This window comes from Schistocerca gregaria, chromosome 1 (assembly GCF_023897955.1).
Source record: "Schistocerca gregaria isolate iqSchGreg1 chromosome 1, iqSchGreg1.2, whole genome shotgun sequence".
Classification (NCBI taxonomy): Eukaryota; Metazoa; Arthropoda; class Insecta; order Orthoptera; family Acrididae; genus Schistocerca; species Schistocerca gregaria.
In genome coordinates this window covers 688,735,895-688,756,005 of record NC_064920.1, presented here as the reverse complement: position 1 = coordinate 688,756,005, position 20,111 = coordinate 688,735,895, and the positions used below count along the sequence as shown (strand labels likewise).

Here is a 20,111-nt window from a genome sequence, read left to right as displayed (position 1 = left end):
TTCAGAGACGTATTTCCTATCTAAGTAGTAATAATCATTGTTCCTACTGAGGGTTAAGCAGGAGTAATGATAATATACAATGAAAATGAATGGCAAGAAGAAAAACAGCTTTCCTATGAAAGAGAAATATGTTGAGATTGAATATAAATTTTCGTATTAGGAAGTTTTTTTCTGAAAGTATTTGTTTGAAGTACAGCCTTATATGAAAGTAAAACTTTTGGGATGCCGTGTTACAGAGGAGTGATTTAAGAGTAGATGGGGGTCGAGTAACTAATGAAGATGAAGCTATACTGAATCGAATTGAGGATAGGCAATCTTATCTTTATGGATAACTTGACTTAAGGGATTGTTTGATAGGACACATCCAGTGTATCAAGTATGTCTTCAAATTGATGACTGCAACAAAAACAATATACACTCCTGGAAATTGAAATAAGAACACCGTGAATTCATTGTACCAGGAAGGGGAAACTTTATTGACACATTCCTGGGGTCAGATACATCACATGATCACACTGACAGAGCCACAGGCACATAGACACAGGCAACAGAGCATGCACAATGTCGGCACTAATACAGTGTATATCCACCTTTCGCAGCAATGCAGGCTGCTATTCTCCCATGGAGACGATCGTAGAGATGCTGGATGTAGTCCTGTGGAACGGCTTGCCATGCCATTTCCACCTGGCGCCTCAGTTGGACCAGCGTTCGTGCTGGACGTGCAGACCGCGTGAGACGACGCTTCATCCAGTCCCAAACATGCTCAATGGGGGACAGATCCGGAGATCTTGCTGGCCAGGGTAGTTGACTTACACCTTCTAGAGCACGTTGGGTGGCACGGGTTACATGCGGACGTTCATTGTCCTGTTGGAACAGCAAGTTCCCTTGCTGGTCTAGGAATGGTAGAACCATGGGTTCGATGACGGTTTGGATGTACCGTGCACTATTCAGTGTCCCCTCGACGATCACCAGAGGTGTACGGCCAGTGTAGGAGATCGCTCCCCACAGCATGATGCCGGGTGTTGGCCCTGTGTGCCTCGATCGTATGCAGTCCTGATTGTGGCGCTCACCTGCACGGCGCCAAACACGCATACGACCATCATTGGCACCAAGGCAGAAGCGACTCTCATCGCTGAAGACGACACGTCTCCATTCGTCCCTCCATTCACGCCTGTCGCGACACCACTGGAGGCGGGCTGCACGATGTTGGGGCGTGAGCGGAAGACGGCCTAACGGTGTGCGGGACCGTAGCCCAGCTTCTTGGAGACGGTTGCGAATGGTCCTCGCCGATACCCCAGGAGCAACAGTGTCCCTAATTTGCTCGAAAGTGGCGGTGCGGTCCCCTACGGCACTGCGTAGGATCCTACGGTCTTGGCGTGCATCCGTGCTTCGCTGCGGTCCGGTCCCAGGTCGACGGGCACGTGCAGTTTCCGCCGACCACTGGCGACAACATCGATGTACTGTGGAGACCTCACGCCCCACGTGTTGAGCAATTCGGCGGTACGTCCATCCGGCCTCCCGCATGCCCACTATATGCCCTCGCTCAAAGTCCGTGAACTGCACATACGGTTCACGTCCACGCTGTCGCGGCATGCTACCAGTATTAATGACTGCGATGGAGCTCCGTATGCCACGGCAAACTGGCTGACACTGACGGAGGCGGTGCACAAATGCTGCGCAGCTAGCGCCATTTGACGGCCAACACCGCGGTACCTGGTGTGTCCGCTGTGCCGAGCGTGTGATCATTGCTTGTACAGCCCTCTCGCAGTGTCCGGAGCAAGTATGGTGGGTCTGATACACCGGTGTCAATGTGTTCTTTTTTCCATTTCCCGGAGTGTATTTCAGATCGACTCACAATATGATCCAAAACCTGCTTCCGAATAGATTGAAAAGTCACAGTTGTTACGTTTTTATGATGGCATTAGTAAGACTAATTCTTGAAGAATAATTTCTCAGATATTCTCTTCATGGCTGGCAATTGCCACATAGTGGCACACACTACCGCAATTTTTTAATGAAACAAAAATGTGATATGCAAAAACGATGTCACGAATATTAGTTCGTCGCCTTTATTTAAAATAATTTGCACACTGCAAGGAAGATTTAATAGTGCTGCTTCAGTACTGTCACAAAAATAGCCAGTACTCGGAAGCACATACGAAGGCGTGACACAGAGGTGGCACGGCTATTAATGAAATTCATATTCATTATGTTGCTACATGTGCTGCCAGTTTGTAAAGTAAAGCGCTAACTTGACCTGAGCAGCTCTTCAGCAAACTGTCACCAACCTTATTAGAATCATGCCAAAATCGACTTCTCACAGTTTCTTCACATAATAAAATACACTGGTGTCCAAAATTAAAGCAACAAACTGCTGTTTCCCCGTCTTGTATTTAATTCACGATATAATCATACAAACTGTCTACAGATGTCGTTACGATCGTGTTCTGCACCAAAGATGGCATTCCGATCAACGAACAAACACGCAAGCAATTACGTCAGTGCACTTACCTTGCAGGATAGTGTTTGCAGTGTGTCCTACATCCACAATCGCTGTGTACAGTCACAGACAGTGCAGTGTGACACAGAGAAGACACCTAGAGACTCTGTTGAGGAGGGCCGTAGGAAGGATGGAAGCAGCCAGTCGCAAACTGATGTGGCTCGCGCCCTAATGTGAATCGTTTTGTTGTTTCTCGGTTGAGGCGACAGTTTATACAGAGACTGAAACTGTATCCCAGAGACCAGGACAGGGCCCACCACGTGTGTCATCAGAGAGAGTGGACTGTTATTTGGCCAAAAGGGCACGACGGTACCACCTGACTACTGCACAACAACTGGCATCAGACCTCGCAATATCCCCTGGACGTATTGTATCGAGGCAAACGTTGTTCAGAAGGCTTCAGCAGAGTGGCCGTTACTGTTGGAGACCTGCTGTCTGTTTACCTCTGGCGTGTCTTCACAGAAAGAAACGTTAATATGCCGCATTGAGGAACGGCGGGCCAGAGTTCCTTCCACAGATGAGTCCCGATTTGGCCTGGAGAGTGATTCTCGGCAGATTCGCATCTGGAGGACACATGGAACACGATTTCGGGACCCAAACATTTTGGAAAGAGACCGATATCGAGGAGGATCCCCCAATGGTATGATAATGGATTATGTTGACCATTCGACACTCCTTCATGAAATTGTACGGGCGAAACAGCAAGATTTAACAGGTACAGCGAGGAGATCTTGGGATCTTATGCGTGGATGTTGCAAGGTGCTGTGGGCCCAAACTTCGTATCGATAGACGGTAATGCATGACCTCATAGAGCACAGTGGTTGATGTTTCTTTGGAAACGGAAGATATTGCACGCATGGCATGGCCTGCTCGCTCTCCCGATTTGAGTCCCATAGAGCATGTCTAGGATGCACTAGGGAGACGGGTTGCATCACGTCAGCATCCACCAACCACTCTCCAAGACTTGTGAGCAGCTCTGCAAGGAGAATGGGCGTTATTGCCTCAACATGAGATTGATGGCATCATGTGCAGCATGTCTCGTCATTGTCAACCCTGCCAGAGGTGGTCAGAATTTAAGTGAAAATCCTTAAGTTGGAAAAAAACAAAAACGAAGGACATTTTTGTATACCGTTATGCATCTTGCAGTTATTACGTTCTGTATACTTTACATTGTTTCTGCTGTACTAACACATGTTTGTGCTGTTTTGTGGCAAAATAAACGGAGCCTTGCAAAATTTTCTTTTGTTGCTTTTTCGACACCAATGTATTTGTGTTCACAAATGCAAAAAATTTTCCTTAGTAAACAGTAATTTAATACTGTCGGCGCGCAGACAAGACCCACTAGACGGTCTTTGGTAATCGAAATGTTGACACCAGGGCGAAATTTTTTAAAAAAATTACACTGATTTTCATATAATGATTAAAATATTTGATGTTGATTATCTCCGAGACACACGGAAAAGATTCTCGGAACGATAAAAATCTTCTAAAATCTGAAGATTGGCTAACATTACACAGAAAACATGAAATGTGTGTGTCTTTACCTCTCCTGTTAAATGATGCATCTTATGACGAAACACGCTCAGTGTTCGGGAGAAAGCATCTGCATAATAAATAGGGCTTTCTAAACGTCAGTTCTAATCTCATGAGCGTAAACAGTTTCCCTGAATAACGGGCTTTGACGTCGGAAAGAAAAGCGCAGAAAGAGGACAAACCACCGGCAAACTGCGCACGCCCAGCTGAACCGACAAAATATTAACAAAGCGGACAATCAGGGCAGAACAACCAACGTCTGTGTCGCGGAAGGGGGATAAGCACACAAAGCGGTCCGACAAAAAATCCTAAAGGAGCGACCTCAGAAGCGTGTCTGCAGAACAGAACGGCAAAGAACTCGCGGGCAAACGGCACGATACTGTCAAGAGTACACTGCGCACCTAACTCAGTATTCCTGGCATTCTATTCAGCACCGTAAAACAAAGCAAGAAACGACACCGTCCATCGCCTGCTATGTCTAAGTTAAATGTGTCACGAAATACCCTCTGGTACTTATGAAGTCGTTAAGTACAAATTCCTGTTTATTACCGATTAATGAGCTCAGACCAATAATGTTCTGGGGCGACATTTAGCCAATTCAAGAGTGTTCTGAAATTAATGTAGTAGGTTTTATTAGCAACACCGTGCCCGTTTATTAAATTACATATAGCTGCAACCTCACAGAGCGACAGATAAGCAGATAATACAAGAACAGACTGTAGCTCTGGAATGTCAATTTCCATAACAAGAAGGAAAACATTCTGCAATAGCAGAAAGGAAAAGACAAATGAAGAAAGAACACCAGAAGGAGACAGTTTGTCTCGAAACGTTCACTGCAAAAAACAAAGTACATTTATTTTTCAAGGAATATAATTTTTGTGCGAATTAAACTACTATTACTTTGGTGAATGTATATACATAAGAAAACAGTCAAAATATAGGTAGTTGTTAAAAGAGATATAGTTTGTTTTTGTGTGTACGTCTCCTACGTAGTGTCCACATGTTTATGTGTATTTTTAAAATTTAGTTTCTCTATTACAAACATTGGAGAGTATTAGGAAAGACATTGGCGATTCTCCAGGTTGGCTATCCGTTGAAGAAACCACTGATTCTTGCGGTCGATATGTGGTGCACGTCATAGTTGGAAAGCTGTCTGGTGACGAGACGGCACAAGTTCACCTCATACTGTGCAAAGAAGTGGGACAAACGACACACGTCACCATTGCACCCATATATCAGGCAGCATTGTGTAAGTTTCGCCAATATTGAATAGTTTAAAATAAATTATAGGTAATATAAGAGTGCACTTTTTCACATCATATCCAATAATTAGCTTTTCACGTCATATCCTGAGCCAATAATAAACAATTTATAAAATCCTTTGATTTTCTTTCAGGTTTGCTGTGGGGAAATGCAAGTCAAAAAGTGGGGAGAACAAGGTTTTGACCATTGTGACGGATAGTGCCTCATATATGCTGAAGGCTGCAGTGTGTCTCCGGGTGTTTTACCCTAAAATTATTCACCTCACGTGTCTGGCTCATGGAATCCATCGAGTCGCTGAAGAGGTCAGAGCCACATTGCCAGAGGTCAACAGCCTTGTATTTTTGACAAAGAAGGTTTTCATCAAGGCACCAAGTCGAGTGAGAGCTTTAAAGACTGCTCGCCCTGACTGTCCTCTGCCACCAGAACCAGTGTTGACTAGGTGGGGAATGTGGATTTCAGCTGCAAACTATTATGCAAACAACCACAGAAAAGTTGAAGAGATATGGATGCGTATGTAGTTCTGGATAAATTGAATAAGCAAAGAAAATGAACACAACTTATAATTCCAATATTAAGCTTATTTCTTTGTACAGCGCTTTTCAGCTTGAAACAAACATTCACTAGGTTACTACTTTCTTTTCCAGGTCCTAAAGGGCTTTGAAGATAGCGAAAATTCAGCCATAACAAAGGCCAAGGAAACCTTGAAGAATACCAGCGTGTTACATAGCCTATCGTTCATCCGAGTACACTTGGGTGGACTTCCCGACCTAATTGAGAAACTTAAGAATCATAACAAGGAAGCTACGAAGGCAGTGGCTCTCGTCGAAGGAATCAGAACACAGAGCAAGAGTTGGCCGGGTCCGATCGGTGAGAGATTTAGAAGAAAATTGGACGCAGTTCTTCATAGGAATCCTGGTTAGTCTACGATTCGGAAGGTCGTTCAGTTAATGAAGGGAAAGAAACGCTCCGAGAATCTAGATGATTCCACGTCCTCTGATGTCAAATGGTTCAAATGGCTCTGAGTACTATGGGACTTAACATCTGAGGTCATCAGTCCCCTAAAACTTAGAACTACTTAAACCTAACTAACCTCATGACGTAACACACATCCATACCCGAGCCAGGCTTCGAACCTGCGACCGTAGCGGTCGCGCGGTTCCAGACTGTAGCGCCTAGAACCGCCCCGCCACCCTGGCCGACCTTCTGATGTCGCTGCTCTTAAATTTTTACCTGTAGTGCCACGTGATGTTGACCGATCATTTTTCAAGATTGAAAATATTATTTGGACACAGGAAAAATTTTCAAGTAGAGAATATGGAAAAAAATGTTGGTAGTACAAACAAATTCTATTTTTTAGAATTTACCAAAGTTATCGTATGAGTACTTATGTTAACCGTCATTTTATTCATTGAATTATAGCCATTATTGAAAATATTTGATAGTCATTCATTAATTTTCCCAAATACGATGCATATTTTAAAGAATATATTTAAGAGAAATGCATAATTAAAGAATTTTAGCTGTATATTTGAAGGCATATACTGACAGTAAGAGCATATTTTAATCGCATATTTCGAGGAGTTTTGGCGCATATTTCGTGGGTTTTAGGTGCATATCGATTCGCACACTACTGATAACGATGTGGTCTGTGTATCATTGACCGACGTTTTGCCTCAATGATACCCCACGTTTCGCACTTCTCCTTAGATTAGTTTTAAGCATTCTCGCACTTAAAAGAAAAACCACTGATATCTCCTTATACCAAGTATCAACGAGAAAGTACTTCACCTGTTCAAGTCTTCCGAAAAATTGAGTTTCCACTATGCAGAATAATTGTGGACAGTAACTCAACCGTCCCCATGAATTACTTCCATTTCCCTTTAAAGATTGGACTTCATGATCAAAGTTACATCTAGAACTCGCGTCTGTCATTCTTTGGACGTATCCTTCCCTCAGTACGAGTTACTCTTGTCCAGGGTACCTCCTCTGCGGACACTGTGTGCTTCAGTGTAAAGTTTTGGTCACACTGAAGAACATCGTGGACATTTGGTTCCGGTGAGCAAGACTGACTAGATCTGACGGCTACGTCCGTTTAACAGTTCTCTTCTGCTTTACTATCTAAAGCCACAACCAGTAACGGATGTAGATAAACATCTGAAGTAGGAAGGATAAACTGTTGTACAATACACGAAATCTCTATCCTGCCTACAGGGAATTCAGAAATTTAGAAAAAATATTTCTATCTCAAATTACATCTACGTGACTACTATGCAATTCACACTCAAGTGCCAGGCAGAGGGTTCATAGAACTAATTTCACATTGTTTGTCTGCTGCTCCACCCTCGAACAGCGCGCGGAAAAGACGAACACTTAAATCTCTCCGTGCGAGCTCTGACTTCTCCATTTTATTACGGTGATCATTTCTCCCTTTGCAGGAGTGCATCAACAAAGTATTTTCGCATTCGAAGGAGGATTGACAAAATTAAAGTCTTGCTAAACATTTATTACTGTGAAGTAGTTCAACGCGGCACAAATAGCGCAAACTCCAGATGACTCGAGCTAGCAATGAACGCTTTTGTAAGATATATGAGCAACATTCGGTTGTTTGTTTTGTCAGTGATTCCCCTTCTCAGGGTGGATGCGACCAGATACGCAGCTTGATTTTCGCTCGGTCTGATGCCGTCAATACCTCTCCTCATATACTGGTATCATATGTCTATCATCATACTGCAACTGCAATACCAATCTGATACATCAAGAATTTTGGCTGTACCTTTTCATTATACTAAATACAGTATTTCTCCATATTCTTCTCTTTCTGCCGTACGACTGTGAAACAAATTACTCTGCAATCTGCATGTTATCCAAAACTCTCTTTTATCATCGGCGTGACTTGCATCTAGGCGCATCCCAGCTGTTTTCTTTTTGTCCTACACAGAACGAGTAACTCTGTCGCACTGTTAACTGTCTACGCGCTTTTCTCATCCTTCTCTGTTTCTGTTTTCTTCCTTCCACCTCATCTGCTAATATTACCCAGTTATTCTTCGCTCTTACTGTGAAGAGTCAACTTCTTCCCCACATTGATTCTTTCTGTACTAATGGCATATGCTTCTGTTAGATGGCACTGCTCACTTTCGACAAGAACGTAATCAGTAAACTACTTAATGTTGCTAATACATACTTTTTTCTTAAATTCCACACTCGTTGCAACAGATATTGTTGTTGTTGTTATTATTCTATATCGCTCATGAACCAAGCTAATTGCTGTTTTACTCACTTAGAAAGACTAGTCAGATGTAAGAGAGGGCCTGAAGGGCCTATCTTGCCAGGTGAAACAAAAGCATAAATAAATATACTTGTAAGGATAAACTATGTAGGTATTTTACAAGCAACACCCATGATTCTCGCATTACACTAAATATCCACACTCACATCTCCTGATCCTGCATCTCTCTGTGAAAAGGGGCTGTCATACCGTTGGCTGGTCGACATTATGGCACCGACAGCAGACTGTGTAGTAATGCAAAAGGTAAGACAACCATGTAATAGAGAGCTCTGCATGAACGGTACTAAGAGCAAAAACGCTCTCTCAGTATTTTTGCTATCTTAGGAAGTCTTCTTGCCGCTTTGTCGTGTTTCCGAATTAAATGTTGTTGTTATTTCTGTTGTGGTCTTCAGTCCTGAGACTGGTTTGATGCGGCCCTCCATGCTACTGTATCCTGTGCAAGCTTCTTCATCTCCCAATACCTACTGCAACCTACATCCTTCTGAATCTGTTTAGTGTATTCATCTCTTGGTCTCCCTCTACGATTTTTACCCTCCACGCTGCCCTAGAATGCTAACTTTGTGATCCCTGGATGCTTCAGAACATGTCCTACCAACAGGTCCCTTCTTCCTGTCAAGTTGTGCTACGAACTCCTCCCCAATTCTATTCAATACCTCCTCATTAGTTATGTGATCTACCCATCTAATCTTCAGCATTCTTCTGTAGCACCACATTTCGAAAGCTTCTATTCTCTTCGTGTCCAAACTATTTATCGTCCATGTTTCCCTTCCATACATGGCTACACTGCATACAAATATTTTCAGAAACGACTTCCTGACACTTAAATCTATATTCGTTGTTAACAAATCTCTCTTCTTCAGAAACGCTTTCCTTGCCATTGCCAGTCTACTTTTGATATCCTCTCTACTTCGACCATCATCAGTTATTTTGCTCCCCAAATAACAAAACTCCTTTACTACTTCAAGCATCTTATTTCCTATTCTAATTCCCTCAGCATCACCCGACTTAATTCGACTACGTTCCATTATCTTCGTTTTGCTTTTGTTGATGTTCATCTTATATCCTCCTTTCAAGACACTGTCCATTCCGTTCACTGCTCTTCCAAGTCCTTTGCTGTCTTTGACAGAATTACAATGTCATCGGCGAACCTCCATGGATTTTAATACCTACTCCGAATTTTTCTTTTGTTTCCTTTACTGCTTGCTCAATATACAGATTGAATAACATCAGGGAGAGGCTTCAACCCTGTCACTCCCTTCCCAACCACTGCTTCCCTTTCATGTCCCTCGACTCTTACAACTGCCATCTGATTTCTGTACAAATTGTAAATAGCCTTTCGCTCCCTGTAATTTATTCCTGCCACCTTCAGAATTTGAAAGAGAGTATTCCAGTCAACATTGTCAAAAGCTTTCTCTAAGTCTACAAATGCTAGAAACGTAGGTTTGCCTTCCCTTAATCTATTTTCTAAGATAAGTGTTAGGGTCAGTATTGCTTCACGTCTGTCAACACCTGCTTTCTTTGGGATTGGAATTATTATATTCTTCTTCAAGTCTGAGGGTATTTCACCTGTCTCATAGACCTTGTCCACCAGATGGTCGAGTTTTGTCAGGACTGGCTCTCCCAAGGCTGTCAGTAGTTCTAATGGAATGTTGTCTGCTCCCGGGGCCTTGTTTCGAGTTAGGTCTTTGAGTGCTCTGTCAAACTCTTCACGCAGTCTCATATCTCCCATTTCATCTTCTTCTACATGCTCTTCCATTTCCATAACACTGTCCTCCAGTACATCGCCCTTGTATAGATCCTCTATATACTCCTTCCACCTTTCTGCTTTCCCTTCTTTGCTTAGAACTGGGTTTTCATCTGAGCTCTTGATATTCATACACGTGGTTCTTTTTTCTCCAAAGGTCTCTTTGAATTATGTAAGTTTTTTAAAGTTTCTAGTTTTGAAAAACATACCACTTCCTTTTTGTTCTGTATTCGAACATAATTCGACATCTATGTGCTACCTTCTGTGAGTTTCATTTTATTCCTGTAGAAAACTATGCAGAACTTTTGATGGTTTTCTATTTTAAGCCTAAAACCTATAACACATGCATTTTTATTTTGTTGTGATTGCAGTCACATATTGAAACATATTTGAATAAAAAATAAAAATAACTGGTTTTGCAGAAAGTGGAGTTCAGGCCCTAAACGAACCCTTTCACTCGAAGTGTTCGTCATACTTATCCTCCGAGCCCTGAACTTGCTCCACGGCGGCAGGACAGGTCGTGTTCCACGAAGATGACGGGTGAGGTACCGCTGAAGGCGGCCATTTGTTCCGCTGCGGGCGGCGGTCCAGGACGCTGCGCGCTGCTCCTTTGTTCAGCGCCTGGCCGAAGGCAAGTACAGTTCCCGGCAACCCCGTAGCGACGTGGAAGCGGAACGAGCGAGCCCGCCCTGGACAAAGGCGCAACTGGGTACACGGCGCAGCGCAGTAAACCGCTCGTGACACTACCGTACATTTTTTTTGAAAAGGAGAATCGTTGTGCAGAGAACGTTGACTAATTTTCTGTTCATCTCTGTCAGTATACAATCAACTGAAACGTACAATTTTAATTTATTGGGGCCAGGAAACTGAGACTATTAGTATTGACCCGGTCCTTAAATCGGGCTTAAATCTTCTTGGTAAGCACTTTTGCATTCAAAATAAAACTTATTCATTTTGTCACTCTTCCATATCTGCATTAATCATGCATTATGATGAACTAATGTGGCAATAGAAATTTACTTTGTAACTAGAGCGCACGTGACTCATCTATCTTCATTAACTTTTCTTAGGTTCCAGCTCCGAACCACCTTACTTATATAGTGCACATCTGGCTTTCCAATCATTCTTCTTTCCTCTAAATCTATATACGTACTCCACTAGTCACCATACAGTCTATGACTGAAACCACTCCCAGATATTCCCCATCATGTCCCCGCAAATGCGTCGAGAGAAAAGTGACTATCTGTATGCAGAGTGAGATTTCTGCATACAGAAAGGTAGGAGACGAGGCACTGGCAGAATTGAAGCTGTGAGGACGGGTCGTGAGTCGTGCTTGGGTAGTTCAGTTGGTAAAGCACTTGCCCGCGAAAGGCAAAAGTCCCGTGCTCGAGTCTCGGTACGGCACACAGTTTTAATCTGTCAGGAAGTTTCATATCTGTATGCAACCGTACGAGCCCTGGTTTATCTTTCTTGACTTCGGGAGGTTGGTGGTAGTAGAAACGTCATGCAGTCTGTAGTAAATGCTGGCTTTTAAACTTTCTGCATAGTATTTGGGGAAAGTAATGTTCTCTTCCCTCTATGGATTCCCATCTACGTCCACCCAGCATTTTCGTAATGCTCGTGTGCTGATCGAACCAATAAAATCTAGCAACACGCCTCTGAATTCCTTCGACGTCTGCCTTTAATTCAAACTTGTGGGAATCCAAAACACTCGAACAGTCCTCAAGAATTGATCTCACAGGCGTTCTATACTCAGTGAATGATCTACATTTTCCTACGAATCTCACAACAAACCGACGTCGACCATTCACCTTCTCTACAGCCAACCTTAAATTCAATTTCAAGTCGTTTCGCAACGTTACTGCTAAATATTCAATCGACATCCATTGTTCCTTAGCTTTTCTACACTCTCCAGCAATTTCATTTCTGAGCAACGTGTACTGCTACTGTTCACATACAGCATCTTTATATTTTCGTTGTTTCTTTATTAACCCTTTCGCTGCAACGGACGGCTGAGCTCTTCGCATTCCGTGCTGAGGCTGCGTTTGTTACTGCTATACTGCTCGCAAAAAGCTGTTGCCTGTGCTGGGAGTCAGTGTCCTGGCCCATATAAAATACTTATCATCCAATTTTCGAACACTATATGCCGAAAAATTTAGATTTTTGCAAATCTGACAATCTGACATTTTCACTCCTTAAAGAACTGGATTTCTTTTCCTTATCCGTCATACTTACTGCGTTGCATCAAATTAAATAAATCATTGCCTGTAATGAGAGACGGTGCTCTGGCCGATGTGAAAACGTATCACCCGATTTTTCGAAAACTATTTCGTGAAAAAATAGATGATTTTCGCACACCTTACAGTCTGATATCTTCGCTCCATGAAGGACTGAATTTTCATTTTGTTGTACGCTGCATCAAATGAAGTACAACATTGCGCGAAATTTTGAAGACTTTGCAGAGGTAAAAACGCTTGCTTAAAAGCAGAGCATGGTTGATTTCAGCTCATATACTGCAGTGACTGAAAAGTTTTCACGTCCCTGCGCATCGCGAATCGGAGCATTTGAGATGTGCTACGGAATACTTGAAAATTAGGTAAGCAACTAGGATGTTCTACGCAGGGCCGGCGAGGAAAGGAATATATGGAAAACGAGAAGAAGAAAAGAGGCAGTATGACTAAGCATCTGTTGAGACATCAGGAAACAAGTTTCATGGTACTAGAGGGAGCTGTAGAGCGTAATAACTGTGCCGGCCGGTGTGGCCGAGCGATTCTAGGCGCGTCAGTCTGGAACCGCGTGACCGCTACGGTTGCAGGTTCGAATCCTGCCTCGGGCATGGATGTGTGTGATGTCCTTAGGTTAGTTAGGTTTAAGTAGTTCTAAGTTCTAGGGGACTAATGACCTGAGATGTTAAGTCCCATAGTGCTCAGAGTAATAACTGTAGAATAAGACAGAGACTGGAATACATCCATAACTGTGGATGTAGGTTTCAAGTGTTGCTCTAAGGTTGACAGAGGAGAGGAATTCTTGGCGGGCCGCGTCAAACCTGCTGGGAGAAAATGGAGTCAAAAAAAGTTCTTCAAAATATTTAATCCGTACTTCCATAAAAGCCCGTTGCATTTTAGCCGCGGAACACCAGATGCCTACACCGAGCGAGGTGGCGCAATGGTTAGACACTGGACTCGCATTCGGGAGGACGACGGTTCATTCCCGCGTCCGGCCATCCTGATTTAGGTTTTCCGTGATTTCCCTAAATCGCTCCAGGCAAATGGCGGGATGGTTCCTCTGAAATGGCACTGCCACCTTCCTTCCCCATCCTTTCCTAATCCGATGAGACCGCTGACTTCGTTGTCTGGTCTCCTTCCCCAAAACAACCCAACCCCAACCAGATGCCTCTTAGAGCTCTTGAGACCCTTGAAGACACAACAGTGTCATTTAAGTGTCGTACGACAGACAGGCTTGTAAAACGTGGTGGCTTTTAACGAGGCTGGATTTGATTATGATATGCGAGCGTATCGGCTGGTAACAGGCACACACTTAAGGGCAGATGACGTCATTGCATGTACAAATAATATAAACTTTGCGCTGCACCGAAGCAGAAATTGCTGTTTTCCTTGTTCCTTACAGCTTCAGCGACTGGGCTGATTTGGATGAACTTTGGAACTGAGGTAGCCTATACACTGAATTAACTAATGACTACCTTTTACTACGAAAAAAATCAGTGTTCACGTGGGACGGGCAACATGGTTAAGAAGTCATCCCTCGGAAGTTAACTATCAATTGAATGCATTAATTTTAGCGCAGAAATCAGTTTTTTTCGAAAAGTAAACGAGTAGGTTATGAGCAACATGTATTCTGTCAGCTTCTCCCATCATCTCAAAATCTGATTTCCCCGCGCCATGTCGCGTTGTTTGGTGTGCAGCAAATGCGCTCGCGCCACAGTACCTCCAAGAGACAACTTCTGTGATTGCGCATACGCACGGATAGTTAGTTTCGTCATTAACGTTTCTTTATAAATAACTATCTAACCCGCGGGGCGCAGCTAGCGCAAAGATAACGGTCGGCTAATCACGAACGCGTGGCTGTGACGCTGTACAGCGCGCGCCGGCAGCCGCTTCGGGTCGAGTTCCAAGGTCAAGGCCACCGCCCACCTCAGCCGTGGCAGCGGCGCCACACACCACGGCTCGTGTCTAAAAATAACCCGCCACGCATCAATATCGCATCGAAGTGGCAATGGGACCTGATCGCGCAGTACGTCTTTTTAGTACCTCTGTTCAACAAAAGTTGCAAATTCTTACAATGAAGTGAAACCAGGAACCGGCCACTATTAATAATACTATTTATAGAAGCCAGCAACGGCAATATTCGGTTTTAATAAATAGCACCGTTAAAAGCGGCTACTTGCTATTTTTATTTTTGTGAGAAGTAAGCTGTATCTTCATACAGCTACGGTCTGACCATGTCAGCCGCCCGGGTAGCCACGCGGTCTAGAGCGACTTTCACGGTCCGTGCGACTCCCCCCCGTCGGATGTTCGAGTCTTCCCTCCCTCGGACATGGGTGTGTTGGGTGGTTGTTTGGGGGAAGAGACCAAACATCGAGGTCATCGGTCTCATCGTATTAGGGAAGGATGGGGAAAGAATTCGGCTGTGCCCTTTCAAAGGAACCATCCCGGCATTTGCCTGGAGCGATTTAGGGAAATCACGGAAAACCTAAATCAGGATGGCCGTCGTCCTCCCGAATGCGAGTCCAGTGCTCAAACAACTGCGCCACCTCGCCCGGTCCACGGGTGTGTGTGTTGTCCATAGTGTAAGTTAGTTTAAGTTAGATAAAGTAGTGTGGAGGCTTCGGGACCGATGACCTCCTCAATTTGGTCCCATAAGACATTCCCACAAATTTCCAATTTTTCACTGTCACTTTTCGACAAAGTATTATTAACCTAATCACATGTCTGCTCTTTTTGCTGTTAGCAGGGTGTAGTGGAATATCGCGAAAGGTAATTTCTTTCTTTGGACTGTTGAGGCTGCACATTACTTGAACAACGTCATGTCTTTTTAAATATAAGTAATGATTTTCTTGCACGAATGTGGCTCTTTTCTTAAGGATATGTTTCATGTTGTCTATGAAAAATGTAATAACACGTGTATGAACTACCAATTCAGATCAACGATATTAGGGAAATCAGCCTGTGGCTGAATCGAATAGGAGGAATTGTATTTTGCAACGTTTATACACCAAAATGAAAGCGAGGCGTGAAACTCCTTTCAGTCCTACCTTGATGAAAGAGCGAACTTATTTTCTGGTGAAAAAAAAAAAAAACACTCTGAAGTTACTACTTGACATCAGACTTTATTGCAGTTGGTCTACAGTTTTATCAGATTTCTCATATTTAAAGCTCTGGTGGGAAATTTTAAAGGGAATTTCTTTCAGGGGTAAGCATGATTTAAAAACCGGGTGCCATTATACGAGGGTGAGTCAAATGAAATAACAAATCGAAATTTCGCGCCGTAGAAGAAGGGATCTGTTGGTAGGGCATATTCTGAGGCATCAAGGGATCACCAATTTAGTACTGGAGGGCACCGTGGAGGGTAAAAATCGTAGTACACTAAACAGATTCAGAAGGATGTACGTTGCAGTAGGTACTGGGAGATGAAGAAGTTTGCACAGGATAGAGTAGCATGGGGAGTTGCATCAAACCAGTCTTTGGACTGAAGACCACAACAACAAAATCCTGTAAGTTGGTAAGCGTGTTACAAACAGCGTGCAGAATGGACTGTATGTAGGTGGTAGCATAGTGCAGATGCACACATACCGGTCGCAGTATGAGTATAAAGATGGCCGCCCCACTTGCGACTTGCACCAAGGAAGAACAGCGGTCTGTTATTCGGTTTTTGCGTAGTGAAGGTGTGAAACCTATTGAAATTCGTCGACGATGCATGTTTGTCACAGCAGCAAGTCTACGAATATAGTAGGAAGTTCGCAAATGGTGTGACTTCAGTGGAAGATGCTCCTCGTCCAGGTCAGGCACAACGAGTTGTGATTCCATAGAACATAGAACATTGCAGCAGTTGAACCCTTAGTAAAGGAAAACCGCCGGGTAACACAGAATGACATTGCAGCGTGTTTACAGATTAATCATGGGTCAGCTCACCACATTGTGCATGATGTGCTCCAGTTTCACAAAGCGTCAGCAAGATGGGTGCTACGGCAGCTGACTCCTGAAATGAGAGCACGACTTGTTGATGATTGTGAAGAACTTCTTCGGAACTTTGAACGAGAAGGTGATTGCTTCCTTGCAAGAATCGTTACTGGAGACAAAAAACCTGGGTTCACTTCCACCATCCGGAAACGAAGAGAGCGAGCAAGGAATGGTGCCATTCCTCATCACCAGAACCAAAGAAGTTTCAAACAGAACCCTCAGCAGGGAAGGTTATGCTGACTCTCTTTTGGGATGAAAAAGGCGTCATTTTGGAGCATTACATGCCTAGAGGGACCACTGTCACCAGTGCATCATACACAGATCTCCTAAAAAATCATCTGCGGCCTGCAATGAAATCAAAGGGATTGCTGTCATCAGGTGTCCTTTTGCAACATGACAATGCAAGCCCCCATACTGCCTGTATAACAGCTGCAACAATCACAGACCTGCATTTTGAGTGTCTCCCTCATCCACCATACTCATCAGTGATTTCCTTATGTTTGGACCACTCAAAGACGCAATTGGTTTTAAAGAAGTTCCGTTCTGATGGAGAGGTACGCCACGCGGTGCGTCAGTGGTTGCGCGGACTACCAAAAGAATTTTTTTCTAAAGGAATTTATGCAATTTGTAAGCGCTGGAGGACTTGCATTGAGCGTGGAGGAGATTATGTTGAAGAGTGATACAAATTTTACCACTTCTGCACAATAAATAATATTTATAAAAAATTAAGATTTTCTTTTGACTCACACTCGTATTCGTTAAGTTAGACACATTTGTTCATAGCTAAACTAGAAAAGACATTTCTGCTACACAGTGAAAAACGGTCAGTTACGCTAGTGTCTGCTATAGCGCAAGTGTGCAACTTCAGCTGAGAATCTTGGGACTGGACGTGTTGCAACGGTAATACTCGAGAGAAGACCTGCCTGCTCCCACTTCCAATCCAAATAGCTCCGAGATAGTGGGATTAGTTTACTGCTGATATCCGTCTTGCTAAGGCCATATTATCATATTCAGATTTTTAGACAGGTGAATGTTCTCATTTGATTTCTCCGAATTTTAATCTCAAACAAATCGCTACTACTTCAGTACGACTGTTCATCACATTCATCTTAACTTAAAACCTTATCCATATTCTGTGCTACGTAGTCTGCCGTTGGAAGGCTCCCATACTTTCAGCAAGAACAGTTATGTCGCGCTACAGTCTGGAACCGCGCGACCGCTACGGTCGCAGGTTCGAATCCTGCCTCGGGCATGGATGTGTGTGATGTCCTTAGGTTAGTTAGGTTTAAGTAGTTCTAAGTTCTAGGGGACTGATAACCTCAGAAGTTAAGTCCCATAGTGCTCAGAGCCATTTAGTTATGTCGCCTGTGTGTCTTAAAATTTATAATTGTTCCTGATGCACCTTCCCTTTTGATCTCAAGGTTTCTTTATTTGATTACTTCTTCGAATGAGTTCGAAACGAAAGTTAAAGAAAAGGTATTTCTAAACATTAAATTAGCAAATGAATATTGTTTCATTCTCACTGAGCAATGGTCATTGTTGATGGTGGTGGGCATTGTTCCTATTGCATCTCATACGCATCTAAAAAGAATGCAACGATTAAAAATCAAATTGGCTCCTGAAGTTTTTACAATTTACGAACCGTAGTAATGAAACATCACTATCAGGTCTGTGGGAACCGTATCTGACAGAGGCAAGAGCAGCAGATTCACAGATCGGAGGCAATGGCCATATCATACGTAATATGTGCTTGCTCAAAATGATCGTAAGTCACTGCCAAATGGCACGCTGAACACGAACTGCTTTCGTCACATTGCGTCTCTTAACCATGATCTGCGGAGCTCGCAATTCTAGCTAGCTTTTCTGAGATAAACTTTGCAAAAATCATAAATCATGCACCACTTAATAATTGCGGGGAATGCATTTCCTTTTAAACGAAACATAAATACAACACGTTTTAACAAGATAATTATAAATCAAAGCTAATTCTACCACAGAGGGAAAGACATAAAGTACGTCTGCTCGGTTTGGTGGAGACAAGAGAAAGGAGCACAGTTCGCTGACCATTAGAACTTGCCGACTTAAAGGAGCGAGCGATGTGGCGTAGTGGTTAGCCCACTGGACTTGTATTCCGGCGGACGACTGTTCAAAACCGCGCCCGGCCATCCTGATTTAGGTTTTTCCGTGATTTCCCTAAATAGCTCTAAGCAACTGGCGGGATGGTTCCTTGGAAAGGACACTGCCGATTTCCTTCCCCATCCTTGAAACATTCCGTACTTGGGTTCCGTGTCTAATTACCTCCATGTCGACGGAACGTCGAACACTAATTTTCCTTAAAACTAAACTCCGCCCGAAAAGGCCATGCAGGCCCAACGGCACCGACCGGCCGCCGTGTCATCCTCAGACCACAGACGTCACTGGATGCGGATATGGAGGGGCACGCGGTCAGCACACCGCTCTCCCAGCCTATGTCAGTTTTCGAGACCGGAGCCGCTTCTTCTCGATCCAGTGGCTCCTCAGTTTACCTCACAAGGGCTGAGTTCACCCAGCTTGCCAACAGCGCTCGGCAGACTGGGTGGTCACCCATTCAAGCGCTAGCCCAGCCCGACAGCGCTTAACTTCGGTGATCTGACGGGAACCGGTGTTACCACTGCAGCTAGGCCGTTGGCATTAATCTTCCTTCTTTCCTTCCGTTTCGATTAAAAGGATTTCATCAGCCGATGACGTAACGTAAGAAGCGGCAGCTCGAGCAATGTGGACGCATCTAGTGACCATCATCAGTAGACTATTTCACCATAATATGCATGTCACGTATACATTGCAGACTTTTATGCTCGGAGTGCAGGACCCAGCACCTAAGTAATTGTGAACACGAGATCGGAATTACGACAACAACCACAGAAAAAAAATCACGTAAACCATGTGTCAATAACCTATTATAAAAATCTGTGGACGCCAACCAGAAGACATCGCTGACCGACACATCCAAACCTTTATACACAGGAATTTATAGTTAAAGTTGCAGATGGGGCAGCAATAGACTTCGCCACGTCATAGCGGCATCAGTCCGAATCGTTAAATCTGCACTATGGCGGTACAGCGACACTGTGCACCCACACCATCTTTCCAGACGAGCTATAACGGACACGTGGCTACGAAGTGCTCACTTCTTAATCTTCGGAAGAAACATAATTCGTGCCGACAGATAAGACAGAGGAAGGAATGTTCTATACTACTTAACTAGCTAACTTAACCCAAGAGTACATAAGGCTTGTAAAACTTACGATTCCAGCAGGGTATAAAACAGAACATTTTGTACTTAATTTAGTATGTAACATACCACTGGACACCTAATAATTGTAATGAATAATGTATAGCCCATAAATCATAACTTCCTGTAAAGAAAGGTGGAGTGGTAAACCTTTAGTGTGGTTTAGTAGCAATGTAACATTTCCCCCCTTTAGTGTTCTTGGGTTAAATAGTTTAACAGTTAAAATTTTTCATACTGCAAGCGGTACAGTCAATGTGACCATGGCGAAAGATCAGTTGAGAGAGGCTGTAATCACAGTAACAGATGCCCAAATACTA

At 43.6% G+C, this 20,111-nt stretch overlaps 1 protein-coding gene and 1 pseudogene across 2 annotated transcripts in view; both read right to left on the bottom strand.

The window, feature by feature from the left end:
• LOC126364588 (tyrosine-protein phosphatase non-receptor type 13-like) overlaps positions 1-20,111 on the bottom strand; it is a 400,236-nt gene that overhangs the window by 124,689 nt on the left and 255,436 nt on the right. The window lies entirely within an intron of this gene.
• On the bottom strand, positions 19,075-19,192 carry LOC126291550 (5S ribosomal RNA; annotated as a pseudogene).